Source organism: Cupressus sempervirens, chromosome 8 (genome assembly GCF_028749045.1).
Source record: "Cupressus sempervirens isolate cs-2001-9-10 chromosome 8, ASM2874904v1, whole genome shotgun sequence".
NCBI classification, from domain to species: domain Eukaryota; kingdom Viridiplantae; phylum Streptophyta; class Pinopsida; order Cupressales; family Cupressaceae; genus Cupressus; species Cupressus sempervirens.
Window position 1 is genome coordinate 668,741,995 of NC_143125.1, and position 26,038 is coordinate 668,768,032.

A 26,038-nucleotide genomic window follows, 5' to 3' on the forward strand; every position below is an offset into this window, starting at 1 on the left:
GGAAGTGAGAGTTTATTCACTATTTAAATGACAGGCTTTTACAATAGTTCTCTTGTAGAAATTAATGCATATAAAAATGATTGAATCTATTTGAGACAGTGTATAGACATATTAGAATCAAACATCACTATAGAATGAACCATATAAAAATAATAATTTATATCAATTATAAATTGATCTTTGTTTTTAAACCATCATAGATAATGTTTTTGATATCTTCCATATGAATGCACATTCTATAACTTAGGAACCTTTCTTGGGCACTCAAAATATAACCTTGTTTCGATTGTCCTTTAGAATCTCGTTAATTTTTGTATAAGAATCAAGTGATTGAATTTTAATAGTTTCATAGTTCTGTCTTCATGATTGCATTGCAAACTTGCATGGATAATGGAAAGAGTTTGACTCTTTATAGTTGAAGCTTAAAAGCAACTTTGTTTGATGAATCAATAATGCAATACTTACTACGTCAAGAAATTCATCGACTTATTTATCTATATGATGGAAAAATTAGGGACATACTAATCTCCCACAAAAAAGCACCAAAGACAAAACAAAGTCAAACTTTTTCTTTTTTCCAGATTCACAAAAATGTAGTTATTTTTTTCTAAATTTTTGTTGTTTTCGACTACAAACTATGCAGATCATGAAGATCAAATGCTGAAATTTTCAAAAAAATCCATGATGTTTTCGATCTTTTAAAAATTGATCAACTGTACATTTTTGTGGGAGGATAGTTGTGTCAGAGAAATTAAGTTTAGAAATAATAAGTCAACTTTAACTATTTAATACTTTTAGCTTAGAAATCAAGCCTTACCTTGTGTTTCCATGCAACTACTTAAGTGCATTTTATGGTTATATTTAAGTAGTTTAATATTGTCATGGAAATTTAAAAGTCTCTATAATGGATAATTTAGAATTTCTAGCTATTTTAGTGGAGCGGCTATTATTTAACAATTGAAAATAAGCTATGTGAAAAGAGGAGGGGCTACACAAACTTTTTTCCGTCTTTTTTAAAAATATTTTATTTCTAATTTCATTTTTGTAAAAGTATTATCTAATTAATTAATTCAGACTTTAAGTTTCCTAATAAAAAATAAGCAACAAAATATATGTTCATGGGACCACAAGCTTCAGAATTATTTCCTATACTTGTTGAGCAGCCAATGCTTATCAAAATAAGCTTAGAAGTGGCATAGGAACATATGTGATGTTTAAGCCCACGATATACATGGTGTATTCCAAAACAGCACACAAATTCCACGCGTGGTCTGCCATCCGGAAAGTTAGCCGCAGTTTAATCAAGAGAGAGCGGCCTGTCGACAATTACAAAAGAGAAGGTATACTCTATCCTTCCTCCGCGTTTCCATTGAACCAATTTTATTCCGTATTTTGACGGCAGCTTCTACACTGCATCCTTCCTTCTTCCTTGCAATCCCCTCGCTCCTTCTCTTTCCCCGCTTATAAATCTGGGCGGCCCAATTCTTTCACTTACACCTCATACCGTCTTCCTGCCCCTTCACTTTTCTTACAATAATTCTGTTTAGTCGCCAACTATATTGTTTTCTTAGGTCTGCTCAGAGATTTCGTTCTTATAATGGCGGATCTGAGAGAAGTTCGAAGTGTATATGAAGTGGTGGACGAAAATGCAGATGGAATCGTCTCTGTGAATGAAATCTGTCGATTTATAAAGAAGCTCGGGATACAAACGTCAGAGGAAGATCTGAGATTTGTACTCATGAGAGACAGAGGTGAAGAGATTTCTAGCGAAATCCTCCAATTCGAAGAGTTTGTTGATTTATATGAATTCATCTTCAACCGCGGACAAGATGAAGAAGCGAATGAATCAGAGGATTGATGGAGGCTTTTAATGTTTTTGATGATAACAAAGATGGATACATCTGTTGTGAAGAATTGGAGAGAGTGCTGTTAATGTTAGGGTTGATTCCGCAGGCGCAACCTCCTCAACCTCCACAATACTGCAAACAAATGATATGCAGACTTGATTCGGACTGCAATGGACTGCTGGATTTCTCCAAATTCAAAAATATGATGCGTTCTGCAATTTCGTCATGAATTGTCATGCCTTCTTACGTTACGAAATTATAATTGTTAAGGGGTTTCACTGTCCTTGCCCAGTCCCTAGACAAAACCGTTACAATTGTTATCCACCTAGATTTAAATGGCAATTCTAATCCCACTCACCCAACACAAACGAGGGGCTCCTGGGACTAAATCTTTTCTTACCAATCTCTTTTTGAATAGGGAAATGAATTTTCTAACAAGGCCCCTACCATTTCTAATGGGCTACTCACGCCAAATAATTGAATGTTTTCTAGACATACAAAATTAAACATTTTGCGATAATTTTGGATTAACTTGGTGGAATAGTCCATGATATAAATTTGGTATTAGTTTAGGATTTGGTAAATTGATGGAATTTTTCTTAAAATGTGGATTGAATTAGAATAAATAAGTTTATTATAATTTTGTGTGTTTTCTTTTGATAAGGACTGAGGATACTGTTGTCACTTAGGTTTGCACCCTTGTCCAAAGCCTATGCGCGAGGACAACCTAGTGAAACATGGAAACAACCTCCAAGCTGTGGGACTTGAACTGTGAGGTTGAGTCTCCGGAGAAAGCCGGCTTCCTCTTACTATCAGGGCACACCTAACTGCTCTCGAAAGGAAAAGGGGAAGAGGGAGATGCAGAAAACAACTCTACCCTACCTAAACTATGGAGGTGATGCACCAAAATAGAGTGTTCGGACTCATTTCTGCCCATCTATGCACTACAAAACCAAGATAACATTCAAAAGACATACACACCCAGATTTATGTCAATTAATAACCACATACAGATCAGGGAACCAGACTGAATTACACAAGGAAAAGGATTTCACTTATATATTATCCAATAGGCCGAAATAGACACAATATGCAAGCCACAGATCTCAACAATACACCAATGAGAGGCAAGATAGATGCACATACACATTGATGGCTAAAGGAGATGGTACAGAATGTTACACAACTCAGAGACAAAGGGGATTTTACACTGCAGACCTACGAGCAGTAACAGAGAAATAAGAAAAAGAGTCCCCCTAGAAAAAGATCACAAAATTGCCTTTATAGTTCAGGCATAACTGAGGATTTTCGCATTACATTTACTTCTCACCTACTGGCATTAACTTCTCACCCTGGGAATCCAATCAAAGATTTGATTTGAAAATGGTTTGCGTACCAAAAAATTTGATATTTCTTTGAGAAAGAGCCTGGAGAAGACAGAAACGGTGCCCCAACATTCCTTGACATAGTAGATAGATCGACTGGATGGATGGAGTGTCTTTCTGCACCTGGTATTCAATCTGAGTTGGTGGCAATTAATCACATGATCAGATTGGTGGCAAAACTTTGATCTCTTATCGTTCTTGGTCTCATGAATCCATCAAAGTCAAGCAGTCAACTAGGCTCTACAAGCCAGCTGGGTTATGCGGGCCAATGATACTCTTTATTTTTGCCACCCTGGAAGTCCTCCTACGGTTGACCACCTTTATTGAACTAATGGCGCCACCCTTCAAATATTAATACTAACTGTGACAGTTACACTAACTGCCAGTCACCGACCGTCAATCTCGACCGAGCCAGTGAGACACATGTCATCAGGGCGCTATGTCACCAACATATACATCGTGTAGCTTCTTCATAGCGATACAGTGCCGTCCATTGATCTCTGCAGATCTGACGATCGTGAAGACTCATCATGTGTCGTACATGCTTCTTACCCTGGGCCCCTCATACCTGGCGCCACCTCAGCAACAGCACCATGCTCGAACAACACCTGGCTATCTTTAACGTACATTCTTTGGTGAGACCTGGTCCCACAAGGACACGTGTCCACCAGGCGCCAACTCGTTGTTGTAAATCCCATGCAACTTCTCCATAGCGTGATGGTGCCTGTCATTGATCTGACTTGATCTGACGGTCATGAATGATCTTCCCCTCTTTACTGTGTTGGCTGCATGAAAATATGGACACATTGGGACACGTGGCGCCTGGGCGCTACGTCGCCAATGTTATCTCTCAAGCATTTTCTCATAGTGCGATGGCACCTGCTCTTGATCTCTACAGATTTGACGGTGGAGGACTTAACCCTTAACTGTGCTAGCCACATTGAAGATCTAGTCCCACAACACATCTATGTTCTGACTTGGCACATGTGTAGTTCCTCATTGGTCTAATGAAGCACCACCCTGGCAGACTCAAAACTTGACCCCACGGAGCAGCCACGTGTCGACTAGGCACCATGTCGCTATGAGGAAATCGAGGCCAAATCCCCATAGCGCCATAGCACCCAACTGATGACATGTCCTTCCATCATAGACGTGTCTCCATCTGATTAGCCACCGTAGCACCAGGATTCTTACCGTGCATGTGAAGTACCTGTTGGGACCCACCGTGCCTGATTGCTCTTGTCGTGGTCTGATCTTCTGTTTGGGCGCTATGTCGCCAACGAAAAACTCGTGGGTTTTCCATTGGCGACATGGCGCCTTGCCACTTTTTGAGACTTCTGATCATCAGAACATGCTCGCCTGCTGCTAACTTTCCTGGTGACATAGCCTACTCCCCGTCAGACCTTTTTCATCGGGCGCTATGTCACTATGCAGATTTTCTAGCCAACACATGATAGCGACATAGTGCCCATGGTGCCGTGAAACATTTTCAACCTGCCAAACTCATTTCCTGGCCTGTTGGACCCACTAGAAACGTGGCGAAAGGGCGCCATGTCACGAACGTAAATCTTGCGCAGCTTCTGATGGCGAGATAGCCCCAACCGTAGATCTGACTTAGATTTGACGGTAGAGAACCTGCAGACCATAGAGCCATGTTTTAAGGCTTGGCATTAAAATAGTATTATCTTTGGGAATTAGCCGTTGGACAAGTCGAACGTTTGAAATTTAAATCTTTGGCGGGTGAACAAAAGATAACATTTCTGGCGACTCATAGGGGACACAAGCCTGCTATGTGTATGACCAGTTTCCTGTGAACAATCCATTGGGCTATGGAGTCAAAAGATGGGTCTGTGCATACTATGAAACCCTAACCCATCTTGTGAGAGATTAAAACATGAAAACCCTAGCTCTACAACTGCAACTAGAAACAAAAAAAAAAACTTTCTCTACAACCTGAGACACCTCAAAATTTGCTACCTCACAGGGAGGCAGCTGTACCCGTGCACTTCTTGAAAAGCAGGAAACAACAGAAAAGAAACTAAACTACCTATATACAGGAACTCTCAAAATTTCAAAAATAGGGCTTCAGATAGATCCCATTGACTGGAATGGGCAAAATTTCACCATTTGGCCTGCTCAACTGAAATGCATTCGCCTTCTTGCAACTGGCAACCAGATAGGGGCCACTCTATAATGCATCAAATTTGGAATGTCTTCCTGGTGTTTCCCTTTCCGCATCCCACTTTAGAACTAAATCTCCTTCTCTGAAGGTTCTGACCCTAGCTTTCTTATCAAAACTCCTTTTCATCTGCTGCTGATGTATCTCTAGGGTTTGCATAGCCTTATTTCTTTTTTCTTCTAGTTCAATCAACTCTGCCATTCTTACTGACATGGCATTATCTTCAATCAATTCCAGCTGATGAGCCAACTCCAAGGATGGGAATTCCAATGAAATTGGGAGTCTGGCCTCCCTACCATATACCAGCACAAAAGGTGAATTCCCAACAGATCTCTTGGGTGTTATCCTATCATCCCATGGAGCAATTCTTAATTTCTTATGCCAGATCCTCTGATTGTCTTCTATTGTCCTCTTCATGATTCTGATCAGATTCTTGTTGGAAGACTCAGCCAAACCATTACCCTGGGGATAGTAATTTGATGATGTGCTTAGGTAGATATTGTGATTCATTGCCCATGCACAAATCTGGGTTCCAACAAAAGACTTAGCATTGTTTGAAATGATAGTAGAAGGAGCACCAAATCTAGATACAATTCCATCAAGGAATTCAACAACTGATGGTTCTGTGGCATCCTTCAAGGCAACTACCTCTGTCCATCTAGTGAAATAATCAGTAGCAGCCAAAATCCATTTATGACCTGCACTAGATGGAGGATTAATGGGGCCTATAAAATACAAACCCCACTGGGTAAAAGGCTGATCCACCTGAATAGGATGAAGGGGGAGAGCTGCAAGCCTCTGTTTGCCTGAAAAGAAAGCACACTTCTCACATTTTCTCACATATCCATAACAGTCATGGAATAGAGATGGCCAATAATAACCAGCCCTCATGATCTTCATGGCAGTTTTTCTTGTAGAGAAATGGCCACCATCAGGGCCATCATGAAGTTCCTTAATCATCCTTTCAGCCTGATCCTCTTCAATGCGTCTCAATAGGATCCCATTAAAATCCCTCTTGAATAGGATACCATCAATTACAACATAGGGAATGGACTGCAGTCTATATTGTCTCCTTTTAGTCTTGTCCAATCCATGAGGGTATCCATTCCTTGATAAGAAGCTCTTCATATCATTTATCCAGTTCCTTGGACCATTAACATTTCCTTCCTCCTGCTGCTCTGTTATTACAATAGCAGCCTCTTCATCAGAATCCTGGCCTGATAACATTTCCTTGCACAATCCTCTCCCTCTTACCAGCTTGAAAATCTAAATATCAACATCATATTCCATTACCCTAGTGATCCATCCAGCTCTCTTTTCACTGATATCCTTGTTTAACAGGAAGTCTTTTACACTAGCATGGGGCACCAACAAATGGATTTTATTGTGGGATAAGAGGTGTTTGAATTTCTTCAAGGCTCTAATGACCACAGGGGCCTGCTTCTCAACAAAGTTGTACTTATCTTCGTATTCCTTGAGCCCTTCACTAAAGAAGGCTATGGGCTGCTCCTCATCCTTGTCATTTGTTTGAGTCAAGACAACAGAGATACTTGACTCACTACCTAGAGTATAGAGGATGAAATCCTTTTCAAAATTTGGTTTTATGAGAGTAGGGGTTGAGGCTATGACTGTCTTGATCTCTTCAAAACTCTCCTTCCCTTCCTTGGTCCATGAGAAGACCATACCTTTCTTAAGCATAGTTGTAAGAGGTTTCACCATGATAGCAAGATTAGGAATAAACCTTCTTACAAAATTTATTCTACCAAGGAAACTTTGCAACCCCTTCTTGTGTTTAGGAAGAGGAAGGGCAAGTATTGCCTTTGTTCTTTCTGGATCAATGGTTAGCCCATCCTTAGATACAATGTGTCCCAATAATTTCCCTTGGCTTGTAGCAAAGACACGCTTGGCTGGGTTAAGGGACACCCCAAACTCTCTACATCTTAGAAATACTTGCCTTAGATGATCAAAATGATCTTCTACATTTTTTGAATATACAGTTATATCATCAAGGTATACTAAGACAAACTTGTCAATTAGTTTTTTGAAAGCCATCTCCATTGCCTTCTGAAATGTGGCACCTACATTTGTTAGTCCAAATGGCATCTTCCAATAAGCATAGGTGCCCCATTTAGTAGTGAATGATGTCTTATATCTATCAGATTCTTTAACCAGCACTTGATTATAACCAGAGAATCCATCAAGAAAAGAGAATCTCCTTGACCCACTAACTCTGGACAAAATTTGCTCCATGGAAGGGAGAGGATGGTGATCTTTAAGAGAAGCCTGATTAAGATCCCTAAAGTTCACACATAGTCTAATTTCTCCATTCTTCTTCCTTACAGGGACAAGGTTAGCTACCCATGATGAGTGTTTGATAGGAAATATTATATTAGCCTCTATCAACTTGGATAGTTCTTTTCTCATTATGGCCTCAATCTTAGGTTTATGGTATGCTGAAACAAACTAGGGTCAAACCCTTTTAAATCATCATATGTCTAAGAAAATACATCATTAAATTCTTGACATAACTGAATGAAGTTTTCTTGCTCAGTTTCAGAACATACCTTCCCCATATTCAGAGATTTTCCATCAGCAATTTTAACTGGGGCATAATCATCCTTTTCTGCAGCTAGGTTCATTCCCCTGCCTCTTGTTTGATCATCAGGATTAAAGACACTCTCCAAGGTGATGAGACCTTTGGGCAACTTGTTAGAATTGAGATGAATGATCTGATCACCATACTGATCTTGCAGTCTTGACTGGTTTCTATCTGAGAATTATGCCTCATTCTGTAAGAAACTCACAATTTGCTCATCAGAATCAAACACCTGCCAATGAGTGTTGTTTTAAGGGATGGCAAGTCTCACTACCACCTTTATTTGTTGCTTCTTCTTCTCCTCAAGATTCCCTGGTACATCATAAGCTGCACCCACTGCTGCAAGTCTATTAGCATGTCTATTTTCTTTCCTAGGAATGCTCTGAATATTAAATGCATTGAAGCCCTCAAGCAAATCCCAGACTCTGTGTTTGTAAGACTTGAGCAGGCCATTTTTGGTGATATTTTGGTTTCTCACTTGGTTAACTACCAACTCACTATCCCCATATACTCTCAAGGTTTGAATTCCTCTCTTTTGGGCAAGTAAGAGACCTTGAATCAAAGATTCATATTCGGCCACATTATTGGTGCAACTGAATTGGAGCCTAAAGGAGAAGTAGTATCTGATTTGTGCAGGAGAGATCAACATAACACTAGCCCCTGATCCATTTCTATTCCTTAAGCCATCAAAGTGCATACTCCATGTTTCATCTATATCATCATTAGTCCCAATTAATAAATCAGGAACTTGAGCATCTTTCTCTATTATGCAATATGTACTAAGGCCTATCTCAAGAGTCTCTGACATAGGCTCAAACTGATATGCATTTGCCCACTCATCCAAGAAGAAATCAAGAATCTCTACTATGGAAGTGGTAGGCTCATTTACTATGTCATTTTCATCCATCTCTAGAATAGGGCAATTCATGTTGATGGGATTTGGGGTGTAAGATTCAGTGTGATGAAGGGCCTGAGGTTTTGCTCGAATTGAGGCATTGGCTCCATATCTGGTCTTAAATGACATATATGACCAATCAGCAAATATGAATCTACCAATTTGAGTAGTGAAGTCTCTTGAAAGAAAAATAGCAAAATAGGGCTTGACTTCAGTAATAGATATGTCTTGAATCGCAGTACAACCAGGGCATGCATGTAGGGCCATCTCCATGTTCCTAAGGATGCCTATAGTTTTGACAGTACTACCATCTAATTGTAACACATCCCTAACAATGGGCTCATATTTCATTCCTAAAGCATCAGCAACACACTTAGGCATTACTGAGCTACTAGCCCCTAAATCTATCATGCAATTGTGGACTAATTTGCCCCCTATAATCAGAGAAACATAGAATGGAGGAAGCCTAACCTTTTTACTTGTCTCCACATCCCTTGTTGGTTGTACTATACTTGTGGCACTTTCTGTGGTAGATGGATGATCCTTGGGTTCAATCTTCTCCAATTCTTGCTACAACATCCTCTTCTATATTGGTATGGTAGCAATGGCATCCCACATGGAGATATTCACATTGGTCTTCTTCATTTGCTCTACCACATTAAATGGTGCATTAGAAACTTTGGTAGGAACTCTGGGAGCTACACTTATAAGAGGTTGAGATGGGGCAACATAAGGATCACTTGCATCTTTCTTTCTAGAATCTTGCTTTTGCTGTTGTGAAGTACTTGTTTGTTCATTTGCTACATGTATATGAGGTGTAGCACTTGAAGTTGGGGCCTGCTCTAGAGAAGGAGGGGCAACATATTCCATAGCTCTCTTCTTACTTCTTGTGTTATGAGCAACAGAATCCAGGTTTACATTACAATGCTCCCCAATCTGATGATTCATGAAAGAGCAATCATCACGTCCTTGAATATATGAGGCCTCCTTGGGATGATCCTTCTTGTATGATTGCTTTGCTGCAGGTTCTTGGTCAGTCAGGGCCAAATAAGATTCTGCCTTCTAGCACATGCAATAGGTATAAGAATAGTTGCAGGAAGGACATAAATCTTGATCTTGGGCCAAGTTATTTTGAGGGACTATAGCTCTGTTCTAATTTGAGCTTGAAGCAGAAGCATGACTATTTTGCGTACCCTGATCAGAAGAGCTATTCCACTGATTAGGAGACCTACCACCATTTGGAGCTTGATATTGCAATTGGGGAGGCTTTCCACCTTGAGCTTACTGCCTTTCTAAGGTCACCACCTTGTTACTCATTTTTTTTATTATATAAAAACTATCCTCTAATCTCTTCCCTTGGTCCTTCAACTCCCTCCCCTGCTCTTTCAATTTTTTTATCCAGGGTCTTCTCTCTTTTATCTGTATTCAACACTAGACCTTGAAGCATCTCTTTGAGTTCATCCATCCCATTTGAGGATGTGGAAGCTTGAGGAGCTGGAGGAAGGGCTTGTGATGGAGAAGTTGTAGGAAGAGGGGCCATTGCTAGTTGGTGGTTGGGAACATCAGGAAAGAAAGGAAAAGGGGGCCTTGGAGCCAACTTTCCTCCTTGTATTAAGATGTTCTCAGCTTTTATGGCTATCTCATAAGCATTAGGCAAGGTATCTCCTCCCATAGTTTGGATTGTAGTGGCAATATCACTGTTAAAAGCTCTAAGGTAATGCAAGAAGGCATTACCAGGGGTAGGCTTCACTGTAGAAGGTATTCTATCCCATGTCTTTTGAAATCTATAATTAAAATCAGTCATACATTCATGGGGGGGCCTTTTTATAGTAGTCAACTGCTCTAAAAGTGACAGATGGTCATTTTTATCCTCAAAATGTTTGCATAATCTTGCTCCTAGTCTATCCCAATCAGTTATAGAACCATGAGCTAAGCCTCTATACCACTGTAATTCTTTTCCTTTTAAAGATGAGGCTAGAAGTCTGACAACAACATCATCCTCTGTAATACCATGAATGTTACAGACATTTGCTACTTCTTGGATATGCTCTAAAGGGGAGATAGAAGTTTCACTTGTAAAATCAGGTATACTTTTGAGTGCAGATACTAGTATATCATGTCTTTGGGCTAACAATAGAGGAATTCCACCATTAAAGGTGGAAAAAGCATGAAATCTTGGCTGTGCCATGTAAACAAGTATTCTATTGATGAGTGTTGATGGCAATCTAGGCTGAGTTTGAATAGTAGGAGGAGTAGAGATAGATCTTACAGGTATATTAACTGTTATTACACCCCTAACTGGTGATAATGAAGTTCTAGTCCTCCTTCTTCTAGGATTTGAAAGAGAAAGCTCTTGATATTGAAATTTACCTCTAGAAGACGTCCTAGTTTATGTTTTGGGTATGAATTTCTGCAACTTTGGCCTAGAACCAGATTTGTTAATGTTTAGAGTCGCCAAGTACTTTGGAGGATCAGCCTCTTAAAGGCTTGAATACTGAAGCTAGCACTACCTCTTCAACATTAATCTCTGAAACTCTTTCTTCTTGACACCAGTAGACTTTAAATTTTGTTTGAAAAGGTGTCCCATCGGGTGTGCCAAAAACTGTTTTCACTTAGGTTTGCACCCTTGTCCAAGGCCTATGCGCGAGGACAACCTAGTGAAACATGGAAACAACCTCCAAGCTGTGGGAATTGAACTGCGAGGTTGAGTCTTCGGAGAAGGCTGGCTTCCTCTTACTATCAGAGCGCACCTAACTGCTCTCAAAAGGAAAAGGGGAAGAGGGAGATGTAGAAAACAACTCTACCCTACCTAAACTACGGAGGTGATGCACCAAAATAGAGTGTTCAGACTCATTTCTGCCCATCTATGCACTACAAAACCAAGATAACATTCAAAAGACATACACACCCAAATTTATGTTAATCAATAACCACATACAGATTAGGGAACCAGACTGAATAACACAAGGAAAAGGATTTCACTTATATATTATCTAATAGGCCAAAATAGACATAGTATGCAAGCCACAGATCTCAACAATACACCAATGAGAGGCAAGATGGATGCACATACACATTGATGGCTGAAGGAGATGATATAGAATGTTACACAGCTCAGAGACAAAGGGGATTTTACACTGCAGACCTGTGAGCAGTAGCAGAGAAATCAAAAAAAGAGTCGCCCTAGAAAAAGATCATAAAATTGCCTTTATAGTTCAGGCATAACTGAGGATTTTTGCATTACATTTACTTCTCACCTACTGGCATTAACTTCTCACCCTGGGAATCCAATCAAAGATCTAATTTGAAAATCGTTTGCATACCAAAAAATTTGATATTTCTCTGAGAAAGAGCCCGGAGAAGACAAAAATGACGCCCCAACATTCCTTGACATAGTAGATAGATCGACTGGATGGATGGAGTGTCTTTCTGCACCTGGTATTCATTTTGAGTTGGTCGCAATTAATCACATGATCAAATTCGCGGCAAAACTTTGATCTCTTATCGTTTCTAGTCTCATGAATCTATTGAAGTCAAATAGTCAACCAGGCTCTACAAGCCAGCTGGGCTATGCAGGCCGATGATACTCTTTATTTTTGCCACCCTGAAAGTCCTTCTGCGGTTGACCACCTTTATTGAACTAATGACACCACCCTTCAAATATTAATACTAACTATGACAGTTACACTAACTGCCAGTCGCCAATCGTCAATCTCGATCGGGCCAGTGAGACACGTGTCATCAGGGCGCTATGTCGCCAACATATACATCATACAGCTTCTTCATAGCGATAAAATGTCGTTCGTTGATCTCTGCAGATCTGACGATCGTGAAGACTCATCATGTGTTGTACTTGCTTCTTACCCTGGGCCCCTCATACCTAGCACCACCTCAGCAACTGCACCATGCTCGAACGACACCTAGCCATCTTTAGCATACATTCTTTGGTGAGACCTGGTCCCACGAGGACACGTGTCCACTAGGTGCCAACTCGCTATTGTAAATCCCATGTAACTTCTCCATAGCGCGATGGCACTTGTTGTCGATCTGACTTGATCTGATGCCTATGAACAATCTGCCACTCTTTACTCCTCTAGCTGCATGAAAATATGGTCCCACCGAGACACGTGGCACCTCGGCACTATGTCGCCAATGTTATCTCTCAAGCAGTTTCTCATAGTGCGATGGTGCTTGCCCTTGATCTCTGTAGATCTGACGGTGGAGGACTTAACCCTTGACTACACTGGCCGCATTAAAGATCTAGTCCCACGACACATCTATGTTTTGACTCGGCACATGTGGCGATTCCTCATTGGTCTAACAAAGCACCACTCTGACAGACTCAAGACTTGACCCCACGGAGCGGCCACATGTCAACTAGGCGCCATGTCACTATGAGGAAATCGAGGCCGAATCCCCATAGCACCATAGCGCCCAACTGATGACATGTCCTTCCATCGTAGACATGTCTCCATTTGGTTGGTCGTCGTAGCACTGGGCTTCCTACCATGCATGCGAAGTACCTATTGGGACCCACCGTGCCTGATTGCTCTTATTGTGGTCTGATCTTCCATTTGGGCGCTATGTCGCCAACGAAAAACTCATGGGTTTTCCATTGGCGACATGGTGCCTTGCCACTTTTTGAGACTTTCGATCATCAGAACATGCTCGCCCGCCACTAACTTTCCCAGTGACGTAGCCTACCCGCCGTCAGACCTTTTTCATCGGGCGTTATGTCGCTATGCAAATTTTTTGGCCAACACATGATAGCGACATAGCTCCCACGATGCCGTGAAATTTTTTTGACCCGCCATACTCATTGCCTGGCCTATTGGACCCACCAGACACGTGGTGAAAGGGTGCCATGTCGCGAACGTAAATCTCGTGTAGCTTCTAATGGGGAGATAGCGCCAACCGTAGATCTGACTTAGATCTGACAGCAGAGAACCTATGGGCCATAGAGCCATGTTCTAAGGCTTGGCATTAAAATAGTATTATCTTCGGGAATTATCCGTTGGACGAGCCAAACATTTGAAATTTAAATCTTTGGCAGGTGAACAAAAGATAACAGATACCTAGAAATATTTTAAATTTTTTTAAATCATAAAGAATATGTTTTCTTAATTGAACTTTCTTGATTTAATACTGAAGGGTGGAAATATATTTCGAGGAGCTTGAGGTGTTTGGGATTATAGAAAGTTGAGAAATAACTCTCCAAGATTACTTTTGAGTAACTTTTCCATACAATGGGTGAAGAGATTAAAAGCTTTAGCCTAGGCAAGGCCTTGTAAGGTGTACTATTAGCTATCAGTTGTGAATAATATCTAATGTTAGAAAATTTCCATCAAATAGGACCAATGGTGTGACAACAATATGGTCTAGAAATAATTGCATTTTTCAAGGGAAAAACGTGTCATTTAATGTTGTAGCCACCCATGGAAATATGAACAATTCAACACTTTCCCTTAGAAGATAAGTTTTCATTATTATTCATCATTATGTCAAATCTATAGAATAGGGAAACAAATAACCTTAAAAAAACTTTGAAGTTCATTATTTGTGGAGTAGAGGTATTTATTATCATATCATGAAAATTATAGAAGCCAAGTTGTTATCAGAATCCTCAATTGTTGAGTTCTCGTTGTTGTCATGTGGATCTTGGGAATTTCCAATAGGTTAGTCTTTTGTGGAGATACTAAATCAAGAAATATACATTCTATTTGATATAATGATAATAACTTATTCACCTAATGTCATAACTGCAACACAATCCTGTTATAAAGTAAAGTCCACCAAGATAACTAGAGGTGAGGGTTAATTAGTTATGTATTTGAACAACTCTCAATATCTTTATTATTGTGACATATGTAATCAAAAAATGCAACAACCAAATTAAAATAACCATGCATAGTAACACTAGATATGTTAATTAGGGAAATTCTTGATCAAAGGGGAAATCTCACTTGGAATGATGACCACAAGATCTAATGTAGTAATATAAAATTTACTTTTGAAAGAATGTAACCTTGTTATGAGTCAAATGAAATGAAATTAGTACATGTAAGTCCTAGTTAGGAGAATTTGTATCCCTGTAGAAGTTGAAAGGAGGATAAGTGATCCCAGTTTTCAAATAGCATTAAATTGTCTTCACTAAGTAATCTCTAGGATTACAAATATATGTTCTTGAATTAACTAAACACTATTTTTTTTCCAATACATCTTGTTTGAAGCACATGGTATATCCTCAATACCAATCTTTTCTCTGATCAAACACAATTTGTAACAAAGATATCTTACTAATCTATCACAATGCTTACAACCAAGGAAATAAACTTTCCTCTATACCAAGTCCTAATTGAGTAAACATTGGGGCTTTCTCAAATTTTAGTGAATAATATATCACCACAATGGGATGTTACAATACATGTTATATTACAAATAACACTTCCCATAAAGATTTTAAAATATAATTGACTTCCTAGGATAACAATGTTGAACAATATTCACAAAACCTCACAGAATTAACATTTAATTTCACCATATTAACCATGGCATCCTGATTAAATCTCTTACTATAATACAAGCCCACTAAATGATCCTCAACCTCATTGAAAAGGTAGAATGCAATTACCAGATTATCAACTACAAAATCTATTTGAGAAAACCCTCAACAAATCTTTTTTGTAACTCATGAAAATATTCTAAACTCTTTCAATGAACATATTCACAACATTAAGATAGGTTCTTGAATATACCTTCAAGTGTGCATAACATAACTTCCAAAGGACACATGTTGTCGCATGAATCTTCCTTTAAAACTCTTGCTAAACTATCCACAAAGATGATATGTTGACATCAAAGAAAAACATGGTCATGAATGCAATGCATAAGTACTCAATCACCTCTTTGAGATACTATCATACTCCACCATAGAAAAACATCAGGAATTCATAATTAGAAGTCTCCCCCTTTGGAATTGATGGTAACATAAGATGAAAAACATCAAAGAACTGTGAATTCTAAAATATATTTCTTCATCATCTCCCTTTAGTACCTCATTCATGATTCCGATCAATGTAAACATACATCTCTCTCTCTTAGACAAGTTGTAAAGAGTTTTTCATGATCTAATCATAGCCATAAAGTACATCTCCCCCATTTATCAAGAAACAATTTATATCATTCTCATGCATGAATAAGGTGTTAATCTCTCCCATACATAGACATCAATAGTAATTCTCTCTTCAAATAAAAAATATTTTTTCTCATGCACTACTCTCCCTAGTTCATAAAGAATATGTTTAATGTCACTTCTCTCCCCTATGGAGTCTAGGTGTATTTCATGTATTACTTAACCCCCATTGACATCAATGAAAAAGGTTCCACTATGCCAATTCAATCATCTTTGGTCCAATCTATAAAAACCTCAAGTGTCCAAAGACACTATTAAATACCATTACCAAGAGTCATTAATGACTCAACTCAAACAAAATATTCTCTCATAGGATAAGTATCAAGCATCTAGTTATTATAAATGTTTACAATAACTAAGAGATGGGGGGTTAAATTAGTTACTCAAGGTCCATAAGTATCATTTGAATAAACAACATTAAATAGTCATTTTTCTGCTTATCATGTTGTAACTCGGTCTTTACTATATGCCAATAAACAAAATTACTAGTACTCCACTATTCTATTATAACAAACTTTTTTGAATGTAAAACATGTAAATGTAGAACACCATAAAAAATTCAATCACAAGTTTGACACTAGGATTCAACGTGGAAATCAAATTTGGTAAAAACCATGAGTAACATGTCACCACTTTTTCACTCTTTTGAAGTGATCCATATGAGGAGAAAACCCTATTAAAGGTTATAATATATACTATTAAATGTGACCTAGCTAGAGGATTTAATCACCCTATTAGGAGTGACATTATCAGAGGACATTGATCATTTCATTTAGAATGTCACTTTTCTAAAAGATTTACATAGACTATTAAGTCCTTCAAATGATTGTTAGGTCAACCATAGATTAGAAGGATTTCAATACAAACTATTTCTAATTATTAGAAAGAAAATAGTAGGGTTTGATCTGTTTGATAACAACTAATTTTTTAGGTTCATATCACTATATGAATCAGGTGCCCCTTTGTCATCTCTATATCTTATTTTCTTGGTAACCCTTTAAGAATTCAATATTCTTCACAACAAACTTAAGCCTTCTGCTCATATTCACTTATCAACATCAAAAACATTTGGAAAAGCATTTCGTTTCTCTTTCTTCACTCTCAGACACACATGCACACTTTTATTTTGTCTCTAGGCCATCGTAAATAGGTAAATGACTTTTCTATTTTCATGATCACAGTAGATCTTAGGGTTTATGATCTAATTCATCAAGTTCATTGTATTTGTCCATCTTCCTCCTTTTCTAGAAACTTCTCATTTGTTGAATTCAATCATAGGTATTCTACGTAATTTTCTCCTTGAACTAAATGATCCAACTCATCAATCTTATCATCAACATGATTTCCATATCACACAAAATTAGCTGAGTTAGCTAGAAATCATGATTCTAATTGCATATTCAAAATTTTGCTACACAAAAATCACTAAGTTCTAACACTTGGTCATTATGTAATCACTCGATCATTGTAGAACTCTTGGATCAACATCAACTAGCTTGGTCAGTCAACACTAAATTTTCTCAACACTTACTATGGCTCAATTGACACTAACTTCACTCGACATTCCTTATGCTTTGACTCTATTACTCATTAAAGCTTTACATGAATGACATATCTTGACTTCTATTGCAAAGAGTTAAGCATCAAAATGATATAAATACTCTCTTTTTCTTATCAAAGTATAACAAATCAAATATCCATTGTAGCTTCCTTTCTATAACTGAAACTTTCCTCTAGGTGCTTTCGTTATGAGTAACTTCTCAAATCCTATTCATCAATCAAAATAGATATGACATTTAGATCACATAACAACATGTCACATGATTAGATTTTATATCAATGACAAAACAACAATTGTTTCAATTATAATTCCCAACAATCTCCCTCTTTGTTATCATGCAATCTAAAATATTTCATCATCGTGAGTGACCAATATTCTTCATAATCAAATCTCTTTCTTTGTAGGATATCTATCATATCTCTTTCATGATTCTCCCTCTAAGGTGTATCTCTCCCTTTGGTAATTCTCTCCCTCATTCTCCTACAATGATTCTCTCCCTCTTCAAAAAAAATTCTAAAGACACTCAATTACTTCATGCATCTTGATCACGTAAATATTTACACATCTAGTTGAATAATTTCATCTGTCTGTGTCTAATCTATTATGCTAATATTCTTCTTCTTCATCTTCTTAATCTTCTCTACCTTACGTATCTCCTAAAGTAGAATTGTCTACATCAATGTGTATGATATTCTGAGTAGCACATTTGATGCAATGCACCATCATTACCTAAGTTTCCCTTTTTAGGGTATTCACCCCTAATTTAATTCTAACATATTCTTAAGCATATTTAGATAAAGCCTTAGTTAATATGTCTGCAACTCATTCTTTTGTGTGCAAATATTATAACTTCACTTATTTGTCTTGAACTAGTTCTCTCTAGTAGTGACACTTGATAGCAATGTGCTTCTTCTTAGTGTGCATCACTAGATTATTTGATATGTTTATAGCACCTACATTATCACAATAGATGACTAATAGATCTGTAATTTCTTCTTTCATTCCTTTCAACAATTATTTGATCCACATAGATCCACATAATGTTTGAGCAGTTCACTACAGAAGCCACATACTTGGCTTCAGCTAGTGATTGGGAAATATAATTTTGTTTCTTACTTGACCATGAAACCAATCACTTTCCTAGCAAGAATGCACCTTATAGAATATATATAGTCCAACAGGCTGAAAGTATGGATCTGTGTCACCTTTGGGGCTAACTTTTAAGTTCTGCCTAGACAGGATCTAGCCAAATGAGTTTCAGGGGGACCAAATCTAACTGGAACCACATGGCATCGAATGTGCACCAATTGGCATGTACAACTCATCATGGGTTTGGCCGAAAGGGAATTGGCCAGACCTGGTCTAACTAAAAGGGATCTGGCCAGAAACTTGTAAATTATATAACCCGTGAAAAGCCAAATCTGCCTAGCATTTTCATCATATCAGCTTCTAGGAACTAAGGAGTGGGAAGAGCTATAGGAGACATTCAGTCAAATCAGGCATGTTAGCAGTTCCCCCTAATTTTTAAATATGTTTTTAGTTTTATTTTATGTTTTCTTAGGTAGAAATATGGTTTTTAATCTATATTTTTAATGTATATTATTTTAAAGAATTCAATTTTTTTATATTATTAAATGTTTATATTTTTAAGTACTCTAATATTAGATGAAGTTTAGAAAATGTATTAAAATTTAGTAAAAATTAGAAATTATTAGAAAAATTATAAAATATTATTTATAGAAAATAGTAGAAAATTATATAGAAAATTTAGATTCAATTAGTTTATAATAGTTAGAAAAATTTGAAACTTTATAAAATAGTAGAAAATTTAGAAAATACTACAACAATTAGAAAATTTTGAAACTTTAGAAAATGATAAAAAAATAATTATTAAATAAATAGAAAATTAGTTAGGTGTAAACTAGAGAATTTAGATATTTTTATTTTGTTTTTCTTCCAAATCATTAGAAATTTTTATAAAGGTAAAGGTTTACAAACAACTGTAAATTGGTAACTAAAACCATTAGATTGAACTAAATAAGACTTTAGGTCTTACCATGAATACAAATAAATTATAATTGAAACTTTAATATTGAACCTTAAGTAGGATCAAAAATTGACATTAAACGTAATTAAATCACAACAATAAACCTAGTCAAATTCAAGCTAAAATTCTCACATTCAATCAAATTAGACTCTAACTCCTCTATTGAACTTTAAATCCAAATATGTTGACCTAAACTTCACTCTAAATCCTAAATTTCTATCCAAACCCTAAACCACTCTCTAACCATATAATTTGAAAACCTCTCTCTCTCTCTCTCTCTCTCTCATAACCTCCTCTATCCCAACCCTAACCCATAATTCCTAGCATAACTTCATCTCTCCCTGCTATCTCTCTCTAACTCCTATAACCCATTGTTGTAAAACCTAAACCACTCTCTAACTCCTAAACTCCATCACTCTAAACCCTAAACCACTCACTAACTCCTAAACCCCATCTTTGTAAACCCTAACTTCATATCTATCTGTCTATCATAACCTCATCTATCCCAACCCTAACCCATAATCCCTAACATAACTTCATCTCTTCCCTCTATCTCTCTAACTCCTAAACCCCAATGTTGTAAACCCTAAACTGCTCTCTAACTCCTAAATTCCATCTCTCTAAACCTAAAACCATTCACTAACTCCTAAACCCCATCTTTGTAAACCTTGACTTCATATATATCTCTATCTCTATCATAACCTCATCTATCCCAACCCTAAATCGCTTTCTAACCCCTAAAAAAATGTAATGTTGTTAACATTTCTTTATATGTTGTACAATAGGTTTGTTTAGAAAGATTCATTTAGTTTTTTTTGATTCAATTAGTTTATATAATAATTTGTGTATATATGTATATTTATGCATGTGCAAATCTCTATTATCATCTATCTAATTTTTTTAAAAATATCTTTCATCATTATGGAATCAGGGGTATTGACTTTGGAGAGGCCAATGTACATGGTTGTCCTCATAATGGTTCATCCCATAGATCAACTACTAGTACCCAGTACAAGGAGACATTGTTCAGTGATACTATTCAACACCTACAAAGTGCACTTGATATTATTGATTAGAGTTTATAGGCTTCACCTACCCTACAACATAGGGATAAGGTAGTTGCAATTAGAGATGAGCTTATTAGCATGATGCACATTCTCGAGTGTTTTAACCTTTACGATAGTGTTAGTTTGGACATTTTTTATAGTGCTCTATTCCATTTTGTTGGTAGTAGTCTGTGATGGAGGGAGATAGATGAGATGGTCTCAATGGAGAGTGTGAAGAACATGTTCCCAGATTATTGACCTTTGAAAAAGGTCAAAGGCTACCATCCTACAAGGTCCATTGGTGACACCTTTCATGTATCCTCATTGGTTGGATTCACATCACATGTGGCCCCAAAAGGATGAGTTCCCCTTATATTTCTACAAATAATTGTTTGGAGAATTTCATCTTCATCGAGAGGTTGATTACACTAATATCCCTAGGCATGCAAGGTAGGGTCAGGGTAGGTTCTTAGATAAATTTAGACACCTAGATGCTCCTACACCCTTTAATAAATAGGCATTGATTTGTCCAAACCTTTTGGTGATGCCAACACTTTTAGAGTTATTTGTAGCTAGAGATAGAGTGACAGATGATATGTGTAGAGATGTGTACAAGAATATTGCCACTATTGCTATCCAGGTGCATGAGATGTCTTCTAACCAAGTGCTTAGATACATGACATAGTCACAATTTGCATCTATAGGTGGTCACACTGCTACATCATCTTCAGGTGATGATATGTATCATGAGGTTGACATCACATCTCTAGTAGATGTTTCCATGGAGTCTTCAGTGGACCATTTGACATCTATGAGTACATGTTTGTCCAATGATCTACTTTTAGGCTATCAAGCTATATAGTTGTTGACTGGATAGCCACTTAGTACATTGCCATCAAAAGTGGCTAGTATCATCAGAGGTATGTTAGAGGCATAGGGTGATCAGTGGAAGGAGGATATACATGTTGTAGCTATAGCTCCACCATAGACCATAGTTGAGGAGGATGCAACCCCCCTATTGAGGCAAGTTATCACCCACCATGACATTCACTGTTCATAGATATGCTCACAGTCCCACACTTGACATTGGATATGTGATCTTTAGTGATACAAACTTGAGTGGATAGGTAGGTATATATTTACAACAACGATGGCATATAGGGACTTGCAGACACCTATGCATCCTATGCAGTAGGAGACATAGGTAATACTTTACAAAAATGTCTATTTAATTGGACCTATAGATCTTGTATTTACAACTTTAGTAAAGTATAACTTGTGACATATTTGTTTCTTCTATTACATACAGACTACATCTACAGCTTGTGAGGCTGGAGATGGACATATAGCTATTGACCCTAGTCATTATTATTTAAATTGAATTTATACACATTCTCATGATACATTTGTTCTTATAATGGACACAAGGTTCATGATCTCGTCTCAGTCGATCACATCATGGAGCGTCATGTCATAATGTTTGATATTCATATATGTCATATCCATGATGTTTCATATTGATTTATGATGATATCATTTCTAGATTTACATCTATGGGGCATTTTACATTTACAACATGCTCATATTTGACATATTTCATATTAGCATGAGTTATCTAACCATTTGCATCTATACTAGGCATATGCGATATTTTTAATGACTTATGTGACCATTTACATTTATAGCTGACATATTTGATATTTTCATGAGTTATGTGAACGTTTACATTTATAGTTGACATGTATGATTTTTTCATGAGTTATGTGACCATGTTAATATGTAGTTGATATATTTGATATTTATATTTATAGAATATGTTTTACATAAATGTGGAAACATATTTTTTAACTATCTCCTACATTTTTATTTAGATAATTGTTAACATGTAATAAATTTATGATGTTGTATAAATTAATGAAAATATGTGTTGCATAATTTTCTAGGTGTCTTGCAAAAGTGTACATAGCAAATGTACATGTAAATTTAGAAATAAATACATTATATTCTAGATAATTGTTAATGTGTAATAAATTTACATTTTCTATAAATTAACAAAAATATATCTTAAATCATTCTTTAAATGTTTTATAAAAGTGTATAAATATTGAAAAATGAAAAACATGTATAACTATGGCAAAACAATGAATGTATATATAAATTTGAAATATTTTTATGAATCATTAAACCTATCTAGATCAATCAGGAAGTTGTTGATACATATGGTTGGGGTCCTCTTTATCTTTAATAATCTCCAACAACTTTTCATTGTCTTCGATATCTAACCTCCACTTTGGTTTGGTACTTCCTTTTTTTGGCATAATATCAAACCGAATCTTTATGGCTAAGAGCAAGTGGTTGTAATGCAAAATATTTTGGTTAGGCATGTATTCAATAAATTGAACACCATTGTGGTTAATTTTTGTTGGCTAATAATAGTTTCCTAGAAAATAAGATTTATACAAGTCAGTTAGTACTCTTAAAAATATATAAAAGAAATAATTATTTACAATTAATCTATCAATCTCTAATTGGTTGTATACATCTCATAAGAGGATAATCTATACCTTTTATAACAACTGAACCAGTTGGATATGCCCAATTATCATCATCTATACATGGTTCACTCAACTTGATTTTTTCTTTTGTGCATCTAAGTAAATAATAATCCACACCTTTCACATTTTGAGGTTCTGTATTGATAGAAAAGATGTCACCTACAAATGTAGAAAAATAATGGAAACTATAAATAAATAAATATGAAGACAAATTAATATTAAAATGAGACATGTTTGTAGAAACTCACCTTGAACAACTAAATCAAAAACACGTTCATAATTAGCTGAATAAATAGGATTATGAATGCCTATGTCATTGTCATCTTCTTCATAATGGGTACTTCTGATTATGTTTGTCCATGTCCATTTAGAGACATATCTAGTCACAATATTCTTGCATTGACCAATTACATTATTTTGATTGTAGACATCACAAAAACATGATTTTTTATCTTACTTGAATTACTAGAGGCTTGTGTTGTTTGGTAGTCAATTGATGCAATCTCCTAATTCCAACAATGTGTTGAAAATTGTAAAGATTTGATCTAGCAATATCTGTAACACATTAAATTGGCAGGTTTTTATGTCAATAATCAAAACATTAAAGTAAATCATGTCAAAGAAAAAGGGAATTCTTACCTTTCACTTCCAAAAAAAAATGTTTATTAAGTTAGAATTCTTTAGAATAACTAGGGGGGGGGGGGGGGCGGGGGGTTGAATTAGTTATTCAAGGTCCAAATGCCCTAATAATACTTTTTCTCTACTTTTAATGAATCCATACACCTTTCATCCATCCAAACTTAAATCAACCATATTAGCAAGTTGCAGTAAATCAACATGCAGAGATAAAACATGAAAGATCAACACATGACACAATGATTTACGTGGAAACCCAATTTGGGAAAAACCACCAGTAACATGCTACTTGATTTTCACTCTTTTAAAGTGATGCCCTGTTAAAGGCTTACAACACACTATTAAATGTGACCTTGTTAGAGGATTTCACCAAACTATTAGGAATGGGCCTTGTTAAAGAACTTTTGAACATTCACTTGGAATGTCACCCTGTTAAAGGATTTACCTCATGGCTATTAAACCAACATAAGTCCATAGGATTTAAATGATCTATTACAATTGCTAGAGAGTAACAATAATGGCTTTTTGATTTGATTCAACTTACAACATACTTTTTAGATTTCAGATCATACTTCAGTTCTATCCTTTTCCTTGGCTTTAGTCACTTCAGCTCTAACTACTTGTCTTCTTCTCAAGCTTCATCTCCTTGAGTCTTCCTACTCATCATACCAATGCATCCATATCTGGGGTCTTCTTATTAAAATAGAGTAGCTATGCTCTTTTTCCTCCTTAGCACCTCCTTCAACATTTTATGCTTTCATGCTTGACCGCCTCTCTCTATCTCTTCTTCATGAACTTATGTCTCCTTAAATAGAAATCTGATTTTCCTTTTCCGCTCAATTCTCCCTCTCCAAATTTTAGGGTTTCAAATGGGTTTCAAATTCTATCTCTTATTAAAAACTTCGTTAGTTGTATCTTAAAAATGTTCTACATGGTGTTCTATGCCACTAGCTCATCATTCTTATCTTCCATTTAATTTACAAACTTCTAGATAAAAACCTTGTCGGCTTAGATCTGGCGAATCTTCGATTTTCAAATAATGTAGCAACTTGGTATTATTGATTTACTTGTGCTCGGCACCTCTATGTTACTCGACACTATTAGTTCTCTAATGCTCAACGTCTATTTCCTAGATAGCTCGACACCTAAATAAAACTATATCACTCGACACCTGAAGTTCACTCGGCACTTGATAAATTATATATCACTCGACATCTGAATTTTACTCAACACTTGAAGTTGAACTTGCTCGGCTTCAACTAGGAATTTGTCTGACACCTACTAGCTTGCTCGGCTCCCTCTCTCTAATGAACTTTAGTTAGGCTTTACAGATGTCTTAGCTAAAAACCTTACATCTTTGATATGTTTTAGTGTGTCTATTTTGTGTGTCTTATAGTATGTCATCAACATATTTTTTCATCAATGGCTTAGCTGATCCATGTACTTCATTACAACATCATAACTTCAACCTTTCTCTTGGTGTACTAGTTACATCTTATTGATTGCCTCCTTCTTGTCAATCAACTAACTGATAGTATTTGGATCACTAAAGCAATTGTCATTCCTGTAAGTAGCAAGTTTGACATCAATGACAAAACAATGATTGAGAACATTCTTTACCAGTTCCATATGATCATTTTAACAACTTTCCTCATGATCCTTTTAATCATTTCCAACAATCTCCCTCTTTGGCATTGATGGCAAAACCAAACTGATCAATTGTTCAACCTAGTTACCACCAAGATTGTATACATTATCTACTACTTTTCTTGGGTGTTGCATCGCTACTACATCTTTACTACTGATCTCATATATCTCCCTTTTTCATATATATCTCCCTCTTTCTTTGTATTGATCAAGTTTCTGCATATTTCTCCCTCTTTGACATAAATGCCAAAGATGTAGCATCTTTATCATGCAAAATATAAGCTTTGGCTTCTTGTTGTTTTTCTCCCTCTGTCACCATGCTTGTGAGTAATTTGGAGTTTCTGCTCCTGCTGTCATCCTCTGCATCATTCTTCTGATATTTCAATGATTTATTGTTGGTGATGCAGGGCACCTTTCTTGTTGCTTTAAATTGCTTGAGTTAGGGATATTAC

General features: G+C 36.7%; 1 pseudogene; it reads left to right on the forward strand.

Annotated features, from left to right (window-relative positions):
• Positions 1-1,525: 1,525 nt before the first annotated feature.
• Positions 1,526-2,250, forward strand: LOC149544219 (calmodulin-like protein 3; annotated as a pseudogene).
• Positions 2,251-26,038: the final 23,788 nt, after the last annotated feature.